The 15,643-nt window shown below is 48.5% G+C and overlaps 1 protein-coding gene across 7 annotated transcripts in view; it reads right to left on the bottom strand.

The window, feature by feature from the left end:
- The window catches only part of LOC127052478 (zinc finger protein OZF-like), a 62,476-nt gene extending 56,407 nt beyond the window's left edge, over positions 1 to 6,069 (bottom strand). For 2 of the 7 annotated variants that reach the window (XM_050956196.1, XM_050956199.1), the window contains exon 1: positions 5,735 to 6,068. The gene's annotated coding sequence lies outside the window, so the exon portion shown is untranslated. Of the gene's footprint in view, positions 1 to 5,734 lie in introns of all 7 variants that reach the window. The other 5 variants (XM_050956195.1, XM_050956197.1, XM_050956188.1 and 2 more) reach the window with 3 other exon arrangements.
- Positions 6,070 to 15,643: the final 9,574 nt, after the last annotated feature.

Genomic DNA, 15,643 nt, shown 5'->3' with positions numbered 1-15,643 from the left:
CCATTAGCCGCTAGTCGTATGCAATGGTGGGCATTGTTGCTTTCTGCGCACACATATGAAATCAAATAAAGAAATCCACTCTGCATGACAATACAGATGGTCTCTCAGCCTGCTGTTGCCAGTCAACCATCGAGATATTGCCCAGAAGGAAATCTTTTACTTTGAACGAATAGAGAATACACCTATCACCACTATTCAGATAAAGAATGCAACTCTTCCCCTTGGGAAGATGGCAGCTGCTTCCCTCAAGCTCTGGGGCCACCTGCAGAGCCTTCTTCCTGAGCATCCTCAGGAGCCTGGCCATCCTAGAATCGAGCGGGGAGCAAGTGTGAGTCTGGGCTCAAGGTAGCCTTTCACTCATGGGCCTTTTCAGTCCCTCCTCATCCCTGCTCCAACCAGAGCAGCCCCTTCTCCCCCCACAGGAGGCAGGGAGTGCAAGCTACACACGCTGGCAGGAGTTCATTGCATGATCTGCTCCCAACATTCCCCCTCGTAATCCCTGCTGCTACTGCAATATCAAGGAAGTCTAATCCTTTTAGAGCAATGGAATCAGTCCCAAAGACCATCGGTTACTCTGGACAAGCAGCCCCCTCCTGTCATCCCAGGCCACACTCCCTTGCCCAGGCTAGAGAAGGAACAAAACCCAGGAGTCCGGACTTCTCCTGGGAAACCATTGCCCACTTCAAAGTCACAAAGACCTTAGGCAAAGGAAGACCAGGGCCATTCTTCCTCATTCCCCATTGATTCCCATGCTCAGCAGCTCACAGGGTCTGGCCCAGATCAGAGACTCAGCCTGGAGAACAGTGTCCCATAAGTGAAGGGCTGGGAGTCCCATTGCTGGCACATTTCCAAACACACTGGAGATGGCTCGGGAGAGGCCCCTGCCCAGTATGAGAGTGAGGGGCTCTTGGGGGCTGTTTGCAAATGAAATCCCCTTCTGAGATGTTCTCTCCCCCTTTCTGTCTCTCTCCAGACAGACAGGGGAAGCCACCGAGGAACCCTAATGCCACTAACTTGCTCTAGTGATGGTCTGATGGATGGCAGATGTTCAGGGTCAGCAGATGTCCCTCGCCCTCCTCCTCACTCTCCAAGCCGAAGGCAGACTGGAGAGGGTGATGACGTGAGGAGTTACCCTGCCCAGGTAGCAGGCAGGGTGATGACTCTAGGGCGATTGACTGGCTGTGAAAACAAGAGTCTGTCTTATTGTCAGGGGACAGAGAAAGTCAGCCAGCAGCCGCGGGGTGCAGAACACTGCCCTAGTGCAGAGGTGACAGCGGCTCCTGGATCTTGACATCCCAGCACTTTGCACACCTTCTTGGAGCCTCCCAACCCCCCTGGGTTGTAGCCATGGGACCCCAACCCTACTGATGGCAAACGGACCTCAGCTACCGGCTCAGAGTCACACCGAGTGTCAGAGCCATGGATGGACCCCTTCACTAACACTGCTGCACACTCCCTCCCACAGCTGGCAATTGCAACTAGGCCCTAATGTCCAGTCCCCCTGCCTTTGAGAGGAAGTGTCACTTCTGGTTCCATTGCTGCTTATTTATCTTTGGGACTGGGCAAGTTTCTCCCCCTCTCTATGGCTCTCTGGCACTCCCATCCCTGAATGGGCTTTAAAAAAGACAATGGTTCAAGTTTGGTCTCAACTATTTCTTGTTTCTCTACACCAGCCATTTTAGCAAAGTTTAGAATTCTTGACGTTCAACACCTGGAAACATCCCTTTCTCCTCCGCAGACAGCTTGAGCATCCCTTCTCACCCAGGCTCACTGCTGCCTGGAGTTAGAGAATTGATCCTATTCCCATTGGACCTACCCAAGGAGTCTCACAGCAAAGCAGTGACAGAGCCAGAAAGAGAAGCCAACAGTCCTGACTCCTGTTCTAACTAACAGACAGCAACCCCCACGGAGGCAGGGATACAGCCCAGGAAAGAAGGGGTGACAATTTTCATGGAAACTGTTTTCTGTCAAAAAATCCAAATCTGAATGACTAAACCACGTTGTTTCTTGAAATCATAACAAGTAGGATGAAAACTCTTTGCAAAAATATTTGTTTGCAAAACAAGAGCATCTCCTCCTTGTCACAGTGCATTAAACTGTCTCATCGTACACAAAGAGGAGACACTGTGGTCTAGAAAGTTAGATGAGATGCTTCAGTCTGAGCTAAGTAGTTGCTGCTCTTAACAATTTCAAAAGCATAAAATATCAATAAAATAGAATATTATGTCATCATCTGATATGGCTCAATGTGATAGGACACCTCCTCTTCTGCCCTGCTACTAGTGACACTCTTCAATGGATCCCCATCATCCACCCATCGTGAGGTAGGTGGGAGAGGATTGTTATTTGTATTTGACAGAAGGAGAAACTAAGGCTGAGAAAGGAGCAGTGACTTGTCTTAGCTGATGCAGCCACTAAGAAACAGAGTTGCTCTCAAATGTGCTACAGACCAACAATTGTTCATAGGAATTATTCAGCAATTCTTTGAGAAGAATTGGAAGGTTAGAGAGGATCATGAACTGCTCTGAGACAATGAATGGAGAGCAACATCAACATTAGTCAAATGTATAACTGGTTGTGACTTCTGTGCTTGGTCATAAAAGAGAACAACAAAGACCAGAGTTTCCTCCCTGTCAATAGCCCCCTCCTCAGCCAATAAAGGTTGAGACATTGAGGGGAGGGAGGCGAACGGTTCTCATCAAATAGCCCAAAGAATGACGCAGGTCACCACCGAGGGGATCGCTCTTGGAACACTGTTCCAGTCTCACCTCTCTGTGAGGGCCTCCCACCCCTGCTAGTGCACACACAGAGCTCCTGGTGGTGGGAGGAGAGCAGAGGAAAAGGACAAAGGAAGCAAGAAGAGAAAAGTAGGAGGGACAGAGAAAAAGGGAAAACAAAAAGGAGAAACCCCAAGATCCCCAGTGATTCTAAGGGACAAAGTCCTAGGTTGAAAATCAAATGCTGCCCCCACGATCTAGTGTTTTCCTTTCCTAAAAATCAGCTAGCACCTGATGGATCAGATTGAACAGGTTCCAAACCTCTCGGAGGTTCTTACCTTCTGTACAGGGATGTCTGTTTTCTGGCAAAATCAATCAAGGAAAAGGAAAAAACTCCAAAGAGGGTCCTCCTTGCGCTCACGTATGTGAAAGTGAATTCTCAGTCCTCAAGGAGAGACCTCGAGAAGGAGACGTGCTGAAGCAAAGCTACAGGGATCTCCAAGGTTGCCCCTGTCCTTCACCCCTGTCCTGCCTGGCTGATGTCAAGATCTCTCTCTGAGATCATCGCCTCCCCACCACCTTTGTCCAATAGGCTGAGGTCCTGCCAAACGCCCTTGTGATGTCACTGCTGCACTCACCCCTCCCCTGCAGTGCTGATGTCCTGCCTCTGTCCAGCTGCATTGGATGTTTGAGCTGCTGCCCCTGTCTCACCCCACTCAGTGATTCTTCATTGTGGGAATGACACCGACTACACAGTAAACACGAGAGGCTCTTCCCCATGCTACGCTCAATTGTTCATAAATTAGAAGACTTTATGGACAGAATTGACAATTAGAGCATGTAATCTGACACCCTGCATAGCACATGCTTTCTGTATAGAATAGTAGCTAGTTTTTCACTAAACACATTCCAGAAAGGCACCTCGTCTTCATTAGAAGACACCAAGAAATGGGGAATTCCTACCACTTCCCTTTCTAGTTTCTTCCTTTGGTGATTCATCCTCACTGTTGAATATTTGTGTCCTATTTCTAATATGAATTGGTCTCTTTTGAGTTTCCAGCCACGGGGTCTTGTTCTGCTTTTCTCTGCTAGATTAACGAGCCCTTTAATACCCAATCTTTTCTCTCTATGAAGTCACTTCAACACTTCAATGACGTCACCTCCCGATCTTTTTGATCATCTAAACGTGCTGAGCTCTTCAATAGCTCACTAGCAGGCATTTGTCTCCAGCCCTCAAAAAGTTTCATTGCTTTTGGCTGCCCCATCTCCAATATTTCAAAATCTTTTTCAAAGGTGGATGCCAAAACTGGAGGCTGTATTCCAGGATCAGTCTTACTGATGGTGTGTCACCTCCCTATGCTATTCACTGCTCTTTTCATACATCTAATGATGACATTAGCCCTGTTCACACTGGGTGCTCATGTTGAATGACTTGCCCAGCATGGCCCCTAAATCCTCTTCACAGTTAGTGCTTTCCTGGAGACACTTCCCCATTGTGTAGGTGTGGCCTGCATGCTTTGTTACTAGGTAGAGGACCTTTCCTTTGGTTCTTTTCAAACTTGTTTTCTTTCACTGGGTCCCAACTTATCAAGGGATCCGATTACTCTTTGTCACTGCCCTGTCCTCAGCATTAATTACCGCTCTGCTAGTATTTGATCACGCACCAATGTTAGCGGCAGTGATTTTATATTGTGTTTCAGTTCATCGATATTTATTTTCAAGAATTAGTCCTTGAGAGCCTCTTCATATCCCTAGTACCCAGAACCTGCTCCACACAGCCCAGCGAGAAAAGGCCGGCCAGCCCAGCTGGTCCACAGGGACTAAGCACAGAACAAACTTAGGAGCTTGTGTTATCCATAGGTTCTGAACAAGAGGTGGGGTCATCAGCTTACAAAGACACTTTAGACTGGTAGTGTAAACAGGCCCAAAATGTATCTAAATTTCCCACCTTGCAAAAGAGAAGAGAAAAAAACCAGAACCTTGATTAGCTTTATTTGATAGTTGTGGAAACTGAGGCACACAGAAGCAAAGAGATTCGCTCATGGTCAAAAGCCAAGAACAGAAAACGGCAGATCTGCTGATAGTCAGTCCTGGGCCCTAGCTGTGTTCATCCTGGCCTCTCTGCTTCAGCTCCAGTAACAACCCAAGTAGAGGTTTTCTTCTTCTCCATGTTCTTTAACTTCACATCACCGCAGATGAAGGATTTTTTCTTACCAGCTGGCTCGAATGCATGGAGATGTCTTTTCAGAAGATGTGGTCTGGCTTAGTCACATGCCATAGGTTTTCTGGAGGAAGCACTCGGTGATGTTCTAGGGCCTGTGTTATACAGCGAACAGGAGCTGCTAACAGGGAGTTTTGCAAGGGAGTTCTCCAGGTGAAGGAGGAGCACATTTAGCATCTGTGGGGTAAGTGACTGTCTGCAGTGTTTGTGTTTGTGTTTGGGGGTTACTTGCTGTGTGCTGAGCTTGTGTTTGTCAGTCTGTTTGGTTTGTTTGTTTGAAGGACCGTGTGCTGTAGCTGGCAGTTGGAAGCGGAGCTACCAGGAAGGTTTGAAAGCTAGAAGCCTCTGGTAATTGGCTGAGCCTTAACCAGTGGGCGAGGCATTCACTCAGGCCAGGGCTTTATAAAGCTGCGCACAAGTGACCAGGGAGCTTAGCGAACAGGAGCTGCTAACAGGGGGTTTTGCAAGGGAGTTTGGAAGGAGAGTAGGAAGGGAGTGGGGGTCCCTTGTCGGTCTCATCTGTGACCCATTGGTCCCCTGAACCTATAAACTGAGCCACATCCAAAACCTTTCTGTTTACAGCAGAGCAGAGCGGACAGGGAGCTGCAGATGGGAATTTGAGAGAGTTTGACAGAGGGAGGCTTACAATGGTGAGGAGGACCCGCAACACCTGTGCCAGCACTGCTTCTGTCTCCTCCACCTGCGCCTGTAGCCAGACAGAGCACGAAAGCATGGATGCTTTTACCCAGATTCTGGTGTGGGCTTGCAAAGAATGTAATTTGCAATTTCCACTTACTGATATCCAGGCTGGGGGTGGAATCCAATGTGAAAGGTGCCTACTGGTGGAATCTCTCAGGCAGCAGGTGGGAGAGCTACAGGAGGAGGTGGCTAGGCTGAGGAACCTCCATATCCATGAGCAATTCCTGGACAGTATCCATGTGGAGACAGCTGACGTAGCTGTCCGAGTTCACAGGACTACTGAAACACCAGTGGAGGAGGAGATGCCTCAGGGTGTATCTGACACACCAGTGGAGGAGGAGGCTCAGGGTGGACACAGCCAGCTGGTTACTTCTAGCAGCAGGCAGTGCTCCACCCCTGCTGCGAACCCTCCTGCTGTGGTAAAAGATAACCGTTATGCTCTTCTTGATACAGGAGAGAAGGAATCAACCCCAACAGTCAAGGAGGTGAAGCCTCGTATCCCTAAGGCTGGGAGGTCTGCTGCCACCACTGATAAGAAACGTAGGGTAGTGGTGTTTGGAGACTCTCTGCTGAGGGGGACGGAGACACCCATCTGTCGCCCTGACCGTTCATCCCGAGAGGTATGCTGCCTGCCAGGGGCCCGTATCCGAGATGTTACAGAGGCATTGTCGAGGATTATCCGGCCTTCTGACTACTACCCCATGCTACTCATCCATGTGGGCACAAATGATACTGCGAGGTGGGACACTGAGCAGATCAAGAGTGACTACAGGGCTCTGGGAGTACGGGTTAAGGAGTTTGGAGCGCAGGTGGTATTCTGTTCGATTCTTCCTGTTGAAGGTAGGGGTCCGGGCAGAGACAGATGCATCGTGGAGGTGAATGCCTGGCTGCGAAGATGGTGTCACCAGGAGGGCTTTGGCTTCCTCGACCACCGGATGCTATTCGAGGAAGGACTGCTAGGCACAGATGGCGTTCACCTTTCGAAGAGGGGAAAGGCCTTATTTGCGCACAGACTGACTAACCTAGTAAGGAGGGCTTTAAACTAGGTTCGACGGGGACAGGTGAGCAAACCCCACAGGTAAGTGGGGAACAAGATCTGGGAGATGGGTTGGAAACAGGAGGGAGCACGGGCTATAATGGCAGAGAGGAAGGAGAGTCAGGGCAAAGCTGGGAGGCAAGATCAAACCAGTCTCTTAGATGCCTATATACAAATGCAAGAAGTATGGGTAATAAGCAGGAAGAACTGGAAGTGCTAATAAATAAATACAACTATGACGTTGGCATTACTGACACTTGGTGGGATAATACACACGACTGGAATGTTGGTGTGGATGGGTATAGTTTGCTCAGGAAGGATAGACAGGGGAAAAAGGGAGGAGGTGTTGCCTTATATATTAAAAATGTACACACTTGGACTGAAGTGGAGATGGCCATAGGAGACGGAAGTGTTGAGAGTCTCTGGGTTAGGCTAAAAGGGGTAAAAAACACTGGTGATGTCGTGCTGGGAGTCTACTACAGGCCAACTAATCAGGTGGAAGAGGTGGATGAGGCTTTTTTCAAACAACTAACAAAATCATCCAAAGCCCAAGATTTGGTGGTGATGGGGGACTTCAACTATCCAGATATATGTTGGGAAAATAACACCGCGGGGCACAGACTATCCAATAAGTTCCTGGACTGCATTGCAGACAACTTTTTATTTCAGAAAGTTGAAAAAGCTACTGGGGGGAAGCTGTTCTAGACTTGATTTTAACAAATAGGGAGGAACTTGTTGAGAATTTGAAAGTAGAAGGAAGCTTGGGTGAAAGTCATCATGAAATCATAGAATTTGCAATTCTAAGGAAGGGTAGAAGGGAGTACAGCAGAATAGAGACAATGGATTTCAGGAAGGCGGATTTTGGTAAGCTGAGAGAGCTGATAGGTAAGGTCCCATGGGAATCAAGACTGAGGGGAAAAACAACTGAGGAGAGTTGGCAGTTTTTCAAAGGGACACTACTAAGGGCCCAAAAGCAAGTTATTCCGATGGTTAGGAAAGATAGAAAATATGGCAAAAGACCACCTTGGCTTAACCACGAGATCTTGCGTGACCTACAAAATAAAAAGGCGTCATATAAAAAATGGAAACTAGGTCAGATTACAAAGGATGAATATAGGCAAATAACACAGGAATGCAGAGGCAAGATTAGAAAGGCAAAGGCACAAAATGAGCTCAGACTAGCTATGGGAATAAAGGGAAACAAGAAGACTTTTTATCAATACATTAAAAGCAAGAGGAAGACCAAGGACAGGGTAGGCCCACTGCTCAGTGAGGAGGGGGAAACAGTAACGGGAGACTTGGAAATGGCAGAGATGCTTAATGACTTCTTTGTTTCGGTCTTCACTGAGAAGTCTGAAGGAATGTCTAATATAGTGAATGCTTACGGGAAGAGGGTAGGTTTAGAAGAGAAAATAAAAAAAGAGCAATTAAAAAATCACTTAGAAAAGTTAGATGCCTGCAAGTCACCAGGGCCTGATGAAATGCATCCTAGAATACTCAAGGAGTTAATAGAAGAGGTATCTGAGCCTCTAGCTATTATCTTTGGGAAATCATGGGAGACGGGGGAGATTCCAGAAGACTGGAAGAGGGCAAATATAATGCCCATCTATAAAAAGGGAAATAAAAACAACCCAGGAAACTACAGACCAGTTAGTTTAACTTCTGTGCCAGGGAAGATAATGGAGCAGGTAATTAAAGAAATCATCTGCAAACACTTGGAAGGTGGTAAGGTGATAGGGAATAGCCAGCATGGATTTGTAAAGAACAAATCGTGTCAAACTAATCTGATAGCGTTCTTTGATAGGATAACGAGCCTTGTGGATAAGGGAGAAGTGGTGGATGTGATATACCTAGACTTTAGTAAGGCATTTGATATGGTCTCGCATGATATTCTTATAGATAAACTAGGAAAGTACAATTTAGATGGGGCTACTATAAGGTGGGTGCATAACTGGCTGGATAACCGTACTCAGAGAGTAGTTGTTAATGACTCCCAATCCTGCTGGAAAGGTATAACAAGTGGAGTTCCGCAGGGGTCTGTTTTGGGACTGGTTCTGTTCAATATCTTCATCAACGATTTAGATGTTGGCATAGAAAGTACGCTTATTAAGTTTGCGGACGATACCAAACTGGGAGGGATTGCAACTGCTTTGGAGGACAGGGTCAAAATTCAAAATGATCTGGACAAATTGGAGAAATGGTCTGAGGTAAACAGGATGAAGTTCAATAAAGATAAATGCAAAGTGCTCCACTTAGGAAGGAACAATCAGTTTCACACATACAGAATGGGAAGAGACTGTCTAGGAAGGAGTATGGCAGAAAGAGATCTAGGGGTCATAGTGGACCACAAGCTTAATATGAGTCAACAGTGCGATACTGTTGCAAAAAAAGCAAACGTGATTCTGGGATGCATTAACAGGTGTGTTGTAAACAAGACACGAGAAGTCATTCTTCCGCTTTACTCTGCGCTGGTCAGGCCTCACCTGGAGTATTGTGTCCAGTTCTGGGCACCGCATTTCAAGAAAGATGTGGAGAAATTGGAGAGGGTCCAGAGAAGAGCAACAAGAATGATTAAAGGTCTTGAGAACATGAGCTATGAAGGAAGGCTGAAGGAATTGGGTTTGTTTAGTTTGGAAAAGAGAAGACTGAGAGGGGACATGATAGCAGCTTTCGGGTATCTAAAAGGGTGTCATCAGGAGGAGGGAGAAAACTTGTTCACCTTAGCCTCCAATGATAGAACAAGAAGCAATGGGCTTAAACTGCAGTAAGGGAGATTTAGGTTGGACATTAGGAAAAAGTTCCTAACTGTCAGGGTAGTTAAACACTGGAATAAATTGCCTAGGGAAGTTGTGGAATCGCTATCTCTGGAGATATTTAAGAGTAGGTTAGATAAATGTCTATTAGGGATGGTCTAGACAATATTTGGTCCTGCCATGAGGGCAGGGGACTGGACTCGATGACCTCTCGAGGTCCCTTCCAGTCCTGGAGTCTATGAGTCTATCAGATGGACATAAAGTCCTTTCGGACCTTCAGCTTTTTATTTTGCTATTAAGGTGATGCTGGAAATTTTCTCACATTCATTTTCCTTTGAAATCATTTAAATCCAGTCCAGAGGATTTCCTCTTCCATTGTGTCTTCAGCACCTTTCATAGAAACAGTTACTATTAGCCCACAGGTTTCCAGTTTCAGGTTGTCCCAGGGTGAGATGGCCATGAAAGGGGTTGCAGCTTAACTGAACCTATCCCCAGGTGAAGGGAATAAGTGCAGGGCTACATGAGAAGGGAGCGGCATGTAAGTAGGATCCAGGCCTGTTGGGTGCTATAAGGACAGCCTGTGCTCAGCGAGGAGAGAACAAACCTGGGAAGGGATTGGATAGTCCTTTAACGGCAGTTTAGGTTCACAGAAGGGGATGGAACAGCAAAGCTGCCAGGGATGGAAACTGGGCCTCCTGGCAGTGTCCAGGAACGAAAGCACAACATCTGCCAGGAAGGGTCCTGCGAAAGGGCACGCCCCACCCACCCTCCACCCCAGACACTCCAGACATTTTCATGGGGCCTCTGCCCTATGGACTTGACTGCCCCCTGCCCCTCCCCCGCACTTTCACCGTGAGCCAGCTGCACGATTTGCAGCTAGTTCATTTCCAGACTGCGCCAAGGAAACATCTGTACATCTCGTGCCCACCCCCTTCACTTCCTCACCCGCGAGTCCTGCCCTGACACAAAGGGGCAGGACCTCCTGCCACCTCTCGAGGGTGAGAAGTCCCAGTGGTCAAGCCTACACTCAATTTTCGTTCCCAGGCGCTCCGGAGATATCAGTTGGTGGCTCCTTCACAGGACCATGAGCTCGGGCGTGTACTTCATGTGGTTTACCCCTGTCTTGGACACCTGCCCATTCTGTGGCAGAAGGGAAACCCTGGCGCACGTTTATCTAGAGTGTGCCAGGTTGCAGCCCCTATTCTGGCAGAATGGATTCTCTCTAACCCTCCTCCCAAGCCCTGCAACAGAGATGCCAGGATGACACAGGGCAAAAGAATGTTTGATGCATGAAGTATCATCTAAAATCACCTTCCAAGAAGTTAAAAAGAAACCAGGATAACATTAAGGATTCAGAATTCATATTGTTACTGCTAGTTGGGGTAATAATTTGCTACTCAGATAATACATCTGAAGAATTAGATAAAAGTACCCAATAGAACAAAAAGCTCGACTTGCAAAAATAGACCCTCAGACCTGCTAGGCTTGTTAGCCGTTAACAGTATGGAAAGCTGTACCTTCAAGGCTCATTCTCCTCTGTTTGGACTTCTGATGAGGAATACAAATCTCACACTGGGCAACAAGGGGTTAAGGAGCTGCTCTGGCCTCAGCCAGCCCCACCTCAACACAGCTGCAGGGTAAGCACAGAGCAGAGGGAGGATTTCAAAGGGAGCAGAACAGCTCACTTGTGGGCAGACCTGGCAAGAGGAAGGTCCTTTATCTGGGAAGTCCTGAGGTAAGGCTGGCTCTGTCCCTCAGCAGCTGCCTGAAGATCCCTCCCTGAGGGAATAGAGGACATGCATCTTTTATACCCAGAGAGGGAGGTGTCACGGACTCACAGATCGTGCCCACTCGTGGTCCCGTGTGGTCTGTGGGGGGTGCCCCTTCCAGTGTGACAGCCCTTCTCGGGGGTCCACCCTCTCTTGGGGTTAGGCCCCTCCACCTCCTGGAGCTGCACCTCTCTGGGCCTTAGCACACCTGTTTCTCGCCATGGCCCCCCTCGGGGAGTCCACTCGTTCTGGATCCCCTGGGGCCTTCACCCCCGAAGAGGTTGATGCAACCCTCTTCTCTAGACTGGAGCGACTCCCAGCCAGCATAAAACAGGAGGGTTTATTGAGGGTTGAACACAGTGAAGGAAACTCTCAGGGACTCAAGCCTGGCCTCCTTCAGCACAGCACATCCCAGTCCCCCTGCATCCCGATGGGCTCTGCCTGTTCCCCCTCTCCAACCCAGTGTCCCTCTGCTTCTCAGCTGGGCATCTGATATCCCCAGCCCCAAGCCCCGCTTCTGTCCATTGTCTTCTCTCCAGGTAAACAGGGTGGCCTGGGCCTCCTCTCCTCTCAGCCCTCCTCTGGCTGGAACCAGCTAGTTAAGTCACCAGAGTCCTCTCTTTGCAGCCCATTTTCCTCCTACTGGCCAGAACCACCTGTAACTCCTGAGCTGTATCTCCGTGTCACCAGCTCACCAATCTCTGCGGTATCCATCATCAAGGCCATCAGCTGGGGTCCCAAGTTCCCTCTCCAGTTCTCTGTAACAACAAACTCCCTCTCCCCTCAACTTGTCAAACCAGTAATACCCGGGGACACTGAGTCGCACTCCCTCTGCATGCAACCCACTGGAAAACACAGAAAAACCAAGAAACTCCCACCACTTTGTCACAGAAGGCATTTCCCCCTCACACCTACTAGCCCTTGTTGGGTGTTGATTCCTTGGCTTTTATTTCTAGAGGACCCCAGAAGGGAAGAATTTTGGAAGTGACTGGGCTGGAGGGCCAAGTCAGGAGAGGAGGCAGCTGCCACCACAAGAAGGAGAGAGCTGTTTGAAAAGTTAGCCCTTTCAATGCACCAAATACAAATATGGCTGGTTGGAGCTGTCCTCTGTTGGTCCTTACTGAATACAATCAAGTCACGATCAGTGGCCCCAGAGTGACTGTTAACATGCAGGCCAGTGATCAGTTCATCTTTACCCACCACAATGAGACCCACAATAAAGGCTTAGAAAAGTATCTGTCATTTTTTTAAATCTCCAAGGATGATTTACTAATGGCTACTTGAGACCTCACCCACCTGTCTCCAAATAGGAAGTCCCCCATGCTAACCCAATTGTCTTCCCACAAGTTACAAACAGGTGCTAAAGGAGAAACTGAACCTTCTCTGGTTTGGTTTCAGTGAACTGTACCAGCCCCCCACTGATTCCCCTGCTAAATCGTGTTACTTAGCAGGTTGAGCCCTGTTCATTTGAGGTCCTGGGGTTCTCTAGAACCAAGAACTTTTTAAACAGGTAATGACATGTCTAATGTCAAGTGCCTCCGAGCTCACCACTGTTATCATCTCTCCCCGTCCTAGCTAGGTTGTAACCAGTGACACTAACATTCCAGTAATACGCATCGTCCCACCAGGTTTCCCTGTTCTATCCACTTTCCCCTCCTCAATGAGAATTTCCAGCTTCTGTTCCTTCTTGCCTAGACTCCCATGCTAAAAGCAGTGTTACTTCCCTTCACACTTCCAGTGAGTATCTTACAGGGCATGTACACTGCAGCACAGCATTCCCCTGAGCACACACTTGTGTTACTGCAGGAGGATTATCGGCGGAGGCACTGTGTAGGGGAGGAGGCATCTAGTGTCACATCCTCTCCCCGCCTACCCCAGCCCTGAGTTCCTGCTAGGTTTGTACTCAGCATGCTCACATGGACTGAGCATGCTCAGTAACACTGCTGAAGCCAGCTGCCCTCACTCTGCCCCCACCCTGCATCCCCTCTATCGGCAGGCACAGGGCATCACTGGTTATCTGGAAGCCAGGAAGAGACTCCTCCTCATGTGTCACATTCTTCCCTCCATTGGAAGGTGCCATGGGAGAAAGACAACATGTCCCCAGGCAGGGGCAGTAGCTTTGAATAATTTTTGGTGGTCCAAGTCCTGCCACACCCACAGCCTTGTAAGTCAATAGACAATAACTTCTCACTTAAAGTCATCCTGATTAACATTTTTTTGTTGTTAAGGTGATTACCACGTCTGCGCCTCCTTCCATTTCCCCAGCCAGCTCCAAACCGAAACTCTCCAGCCCCTCTTCTGGCCTTTGTCTCTTTTCCGCGCCAGGAGGTCACCTGATCTCTTTGTTCTCCAACACCTTCAGTTGCCATCTTGCAGGGGAGGGGCTCAGGCCGTCATTTGCCAGGAGACAGTGAGTTGGCCAGTCTCTGTGCTGAAGGCATCACACTGGCCCTCTAGGCCTCTGCAACAGTCATACCTGTTTATCCCCTACACCAAGATACTTAAGAAATGCATAGGGGAAACCCAAAGAGGACTCAGAGAAAATATTAGGAACCATCCCACTTCATCACAGTGCTATATTAAAAAAAACCCTTAATAATGATTAACTTTTTTGTTCTACGCATAAAAGCACACAACTTGTATTTTAATATCCGTAGTCTTAACCTTTCTAATGCGATGGATGTACCCTCTCTCCACCACTACAGCAGCCCCTGAGTCCAGGCTAGAAAGGACCGGGGACAGGAAGGGGGTTCTCCCATGCCAGAGCAGCCACAGAGCTGAAGCTGGGAAGGAAGGGGGTCTCTCTCCACCAGCTGTAGCCCTGGAGCCTGTTTCTCTGGCTGCCATAGCCCTGAACATCCCAAATTCCGCCCACCCTCCCTTCTCACACATCCTCTGCCCTCCAACCCCAGGTTTGTACTCAGCATGCTCAAACCTACCCCCTATTGCCCCCAAAGCCACCACCTCACCTTACATGTGCATCTTCTCCAGGGTCCAGGTATCTAAGTAGGGAAGCCACTCCTTCGTGGCTCCACTCATTAGGTGGGTGGCCCTTCATTCTCTCATGTGAGGCCGCCCAGGAGTGCATCTTAGAGGGAACTTTCCACGGACAACCTGAATGGAGCTGGGCCAGAGTTTGAGAACCTCTGAATTAGAGAACATGCTTGTCTAAAGTTGCGTCATGCTGCCTTCTAGTGTTGTTTGGCAGCCACCTGCTTTGTCCACTGCTTTCAGAAAGAGCAGCCCATTGGAGCGCTACTGGGGGGGCTTGGAACCAGGGTGGACCGGCAGCTCCCCTATCAGCTCCCCTATGTTCCCTGTATGGGAGCCACCCAGAAGACTATCAATTGACTATCAATTGTTCAGATGTCCCTCCAACCCACTGCCATGTACTGCTCCTGCCCTCTGCCTTGGATCTGCTCCCTTGAACCTCCTGATTGCTGTTTGGGCAGCTGGTAGGGGAGGAGGGGTGCTGTTGTGAGAGTGTCCCCCTCCTCCGTTCCTGCCCCCCTAGCTCCAAAGAACAGCAGGACACATGACAGGGCTGAGAATGGGGGGAACACTTGCTGTCTTAAAGTCTCCCTCTCACACATGCAGTGTGTGTCTCTGTCTCTCTCTGCCATGCTGTCTTCCCCGCACCCCATTCATGTTGCCTTATAGAGTGTGAGGCTGCATTAACAACTATGTGCTAATGCTTGAGGGCTCAGGCGAGTGCTAGTTCATCATTTAGCAGGAAGCTATTCCCTGGGAAAGAGCCCACTCTCTGACTCCACCACCTCAACCAAGCTTCACAATCATCATTTCTGTGTACAGTATTAAATTGTGTGTTTAAAATTTATAGTGTGTGTGTGTGTGTGGGTGGGTGTGTGTAGACAAAAAAAATTCCCTGGAACCTAACCCTCGCCCACCCCATTTACGTAAATTCTTATGGGGAAATTGGATTTCCTTAACATCATTTCACTTAACGTAGCATTTTTCAGGAACATAACTACAATGTTAAGCAAAGAGTTGCTGTATATTTTTTAAAAGAAAGTAAAAATGTGAGGACTCTGGAGTGGGGCTGGTGCTGTGGGGTTTGGGGTATAGGAGGGGCTCAGGCAGAAGGCTGGGTTGCAGGGGTGAGGGCTGTAGATGAGGGGTTTGGGATATGGGAAGGGTCTCAGTGCTAGGTCAGAGGGTTGGGGTGTGCGGGTTTCATAACCATACTGCTAAGAGTTGCCTAGAATTCCTCCTTACCTGTAAGGGGTTAAGAAGCTCAAATAACCTGACCAAAAGAACCAATGGAGACAAAGGATACTTTCAAATCGGGGGAGGGGGGAACGGAGATAGGTTTTGTTTGTGGTTTTTGTGTGTGTGTTTTCTTTTGGGAAGCAGAGAAGCATCATGTCAGAAAACTCCTTCTCCTGTATACCACCCTAAAAAGTCTCTCACATTACAAATATTGTAAG

This window comes from Gopherus flavomarginatus, chromosome 5, assembly GCF_025201925.1.
Source record: "Gopherus flavomarginatus isolate rGopFla2 chromosome 5, rGopFla2.mat.asm, whole genome shotgun sequence".
Lineage (NCBI taxonomy): Eukaryota > Metazoa > Chordata > Testudines > Testudinidae > Gopherus > Gopherus flavomarginatus.
The sequence above is the reverse complement of the archived record's forward strand: the minus strand, read 5'-3'. Positions and strand labels throughout refer to the sequence as shown.